Source organism: Cricetulus griseus (assembly GCF_003668045.3).
Source record: "Cricetulus griseus strain 17A/GY chromosome 1 unlocalized genomic scaffold, alternate assembly CriGri-PICRH-1.0 chr1_1, whole genome shotgun sequence".
NCBI classification, from domain to species: Eukaryota; Metazoa; Chordata; class Mammalia; order Rodentia; family Cricetidae; genus Cricetulus; species Cricetulus griseus.
The window spans coordinates 169,405,072-169,409,186 of record NW_023276807.1 but is presented as its reverse complement, the minus strand read 5'-3'; the positions used below and the strand labels follow the sequence as shown (position 1 = coordinate 169,409,186).

The 4,115-nt window shown below is 40.6% G+C and overlaps 1 non-coding gene across 1 annotated transcript; it reads right to left on the bottom strand.

The window, feature by feature from the left end:
* Nucleotides 1–818: 818 nt before the first annotated feature.
* LOC113832586 lies at nt 819–924 on the bottom strand. Its single transcript, XR_003479899.1, has one exon. It is a non-coding gene; the product is annotated as a U6 spliceosomal RNA (small nuclear RNA).
* Between the last annotated feature and the right edge of the window lie 3,191 nt (nt 925–4,115).

Genomic DNA, 4,115 nt, shown 5'->3' with positions numbered 1-4,115 from the left:
GCCTCAGGACATGGCTGTTGGGGATTATCCCAGTTAAACTGCTTGATATGGGAAGACCTACACAGTGGGCAGCTCCATTCTTTCCATAACAGTCATGCCACTATTACAGCAGTGGGCATGTCTTGCGTGGCAAGTTGCTTTTGCAGCATACAGTGTCCACAGCTGGCTTCTTAGATCACTGATGGTTTTCTCTCCCAGTGCTTGCATAGCACTTTCCAGCACTAGGAGAGCTAGCCAGCAACTTTCCTTTTGGTTTAAGAATGACATCCCTATGTCTTACAGCCAACGTATGTGGTGTGTCTAGCAATAGGGCCTTATCATGTAACTATGAAGGAGAACCAAGAGCAATGGCAAATACCCTGCATTGTTTTGAAGACCCCTGGTGCCTTCCTGGCCAATAATTCAATTTTCAGTGATTATTACATGTCTTTTGGGAGTCACATTGTCTAATCCTGCAGGATGATTTTATTTAAATTCTTTCTTATTTTCTTTTTTATTGCTATATTGTGAAGTTATCTTACTAACTGGTGGGTAACCATAAAGATTGTTCATACATTTTTTAATTTGGTTAGTCTATTTTCAATGGTTTCCTCACTCATCCCTTGCTCCCACCCCTGCTTAATCCTTTAACTCCTAGTCTGACCGCTTCTTTTATTTTGCATGTATTTGATTGTCTCTGTAATTATCATTTATAACTGGGTTGTGAGATATGGATTAAATCCATATGGGTTACCACAATTCTTCCTTAGAATTATCCTTTCCCTCTACCTTTGGCATCCCACATACTCCTGTACCCTCCCTGCTTAAGCTCTCTTTTCCCCAGATGAGAATGCTTGATGAATTCACATGTATCCTTGTGGAGAGGCCATGCTACTCTTCTCTGTATTGTTCCAATTTTACTATATGTGCTGCTGAAGCAAGCACTTGAGTTAGATTTTTTAGGTTAACAGAAATACAATTTTAAACAAAGTGTAATTAATACATCAAAGAATATATATTGAAAACAGAGATTGTCACTAGAAAATTAGAATCAAACAAAAAAAACATAAAAAGGAAAATGCAGAGAAAAAGGAGTAAAAAGTCAAGAAATGAGCTTAAGCTGGGCGTTGGTGGCACATGCCTTTAATCCCAGGACTCGGGAGGCAGAGGCAGGTGGATCTCTGTGAGTTCGAGACCAGCCTGGTCTACAAGAGCTAGTTCCAGGATAGCCTCCAAAGCCACAGGGAAACCCTGTCTCAAAAAAAATAAATAAATAAAAGAAAAAAAAAGAAATGAGCGTAGCTTTGAGTGTGCCAATACAGGAGCAGAAAGGAGGTAAGGGACAATGTTGTATCTGAAGGGCTGAAAGGAAATGGAATGGAAATCCAGCTAGGAGAGCAAAAGGTTGTGTATCACACTCTGTTAAAGTTCCTACTGTAAGTCTAATTTAAGCTGCAGAAGAAGAGGCTAGGGAAAATGAAGGAAAGTAAACATTTGAGGATCCACTGGTAAAATAACCTTTGAAACTAATGAAGTATATATCCAACTGCAGGTTCATGAAATACAAAATATATTTCTACAAAATATATTTCTACAAAATATATACATTCTTTTTCAGTCTCGAAAAGAACATTTGTCTAAATGAGCTGTGTCCTGCCTGGATCATAAAGAGAATGTTGAAAACATTAAATGACCAAAATTGCACAGGGCATATCCTCCGGCCATAGAAGCAAGTGACACATATATATCATACAATGCAAGAGTCATACCCAGATTCATAAATTACAAACTCAAAAATGAAGATGTCCTCTTATATCTGGTTTAGATGACTCACTCTCCAGAAATACAATGGGGGAATGGAAGGTAATACTCTATAGAGGAACGGAAGCCTGCCAAACAACCAAGGATTCAAGGTGAACACCTCTAGCAATGAGTCACATGGGTATTACATAGCCCCAATGAGGACTCTGCCAGGAGTATTCATTTGAAACAGCTTTAATTCCCACCTAATCATGCAATCCCATAAACTCAAATTGGGGAGAATTCTACAAAATACCTGCCTGATAATTCTTAAAGTTGTCATGAAAACCAAGAAAAGGCTGAAAATAATGAACCAAAGATAACTAATGAGAAATAATGACTAAGTATGGTGTGGTCCCTGGTTGGGATTAAGGAAGAACAAAAGGACAGAGAAGTAGGAAAGCTGGAGAAATCCAAATCAAGTCCAAAGTTTAGCTACTATTACACCAATGTAGGTTTATAAGGTTTTCTTATAAAATTTATTCATTATTTGAGAATTTCATATCTGTATAAAAAGGTTTTTTTGTTGCATTCAATCCTTTATTTCTTCTCATTCTAGTCTTCCCAGACCCCTGTATTGCCTTCCCAACTTCTGGTCCTCAAGTTTCTTTGTAACTTATTGAGTCCACTTATTGCTACCCATATGCCCATGGGTGTATTATCATCCGATGAAGCATAGGCATTCTATGGGGAAGTCAAAGTCCTGTAAAAAGTGACCTCTCGAAGCCATTTACTATCAATAGCTCTTCAGTTATGGGTGACACCCATGAATCCATCGTCACACTGGAATGTTGACTGGAATGATCTTATACAGGTCTCATGTGGACAACTATAATTGCTGTAAATTCATGCATGAAATGGCCCTATCATGTGCAGGAGACTGCATCACAACAGCCAAGTTTCTATGTCTTGACAAGTGTATGGTTTGAATATGAAATGTCTGTGCCCCATTTCCCATTCCCATGCTCTCATGCAACGTGGTGTTATTTGTGGCAGTAGTGGAGGCTGCTAGAGGTAGGGAAGCTGGAGGAAGTAGGTTACTAGGGAAATGTCTTAGAAGTACACCCTGTCTGTGGTCTCTGTAGTGTTATGAGCTTCTGCCACCATATCCATGCTGGCATGGCAAGCACATTAGTGACTAAGCTACCACCCAATCTCATTTTTTTAAAGTTAATTTACAATGCATTTGAAAGGAGAAGTCTGTAGAGATATCCCTCAAGAGATTTTGATAAGATGATCACACTGTGTTCCCCAGTGAGACAAGACACAGAGCAGCTCCTACACCACTTGAAGCTCTTTCTTGCCTCTTCCACTCATGACCCTCCTGACAGGTAAAGTACTCCATCAAAACTTCACCTCCACTGATTAGCTCATCCACTCATGATATTCATATAAAGAGGACCACAGACTCTGGGATCTCCTGGCCTAGGGACTGCAGGCAGGTAGACTCACCCCCCAGAGGACCAAGCAACCAAGTCTGCTGATATTGCTGGGCTACTGAAGCCCCCATTCAGGGAAGAGTTGAGCGTGGGCTCCTACCTCAGGCCCGAATTCTGCTTGCTCACTCTGGGATCTCTTGGCCTGGGGACTGAAGGCAGTTTGACTGGCACCCAAGCGGACCAAACACCCAAGAGTCTGCTGACATCACTGTGCTAGTTTCGCTCCCACCCACCAGGAGAGGGGGGTGCCTCAGACCCACTTGCACCTGCCATGAGACCCAGCAGAGTATTGGACCTGCTTGCACCCACTGGAAGAGAAATTTGGACCCGTATCCACCAGGAGAGGAAGAGACCCCACCTTCACCCACTGGAAGAAGGGATAGGAAGATGACAATATAAGAACACATTCAACAACAGAAAAACCAATATGATACAACCAGAGTTTAAGGACTCTACACCAGCAAGACCTGAACATCCCAACACAGATGAAGCAGAAGAGAATGAACTTAAAAAAAAAAAAAAACTTCATGAAGATAATAGAGACCCTAAAAGAGGAAATGAGAAAATCCTTTAAAGAAATGAAAGAAAAGACAACCCCAAAATTGCAAGAAACAATTCAAACAGTTCAATGTTTGAAAGCTGAAATAGAGACAAAAAACCACAGCCTGAGGGAATTCTGGAATTAGAAAAGATGGGTAAATGATAAGGAACTACAGATGCAAGCATAATCAACAGAATAAAAGAGATGGAAGAGAGAATCTCAGGCGTTGGAGATACACTACGAGAAATAGATTCATCCACCAAAGAAAATGTTAAGTCCAACAAATTGCTAACACAAAATATCCAGGATATATGGGACACTGTGAAAAGGCCAAACCTAAGAATAATAGGTATAGA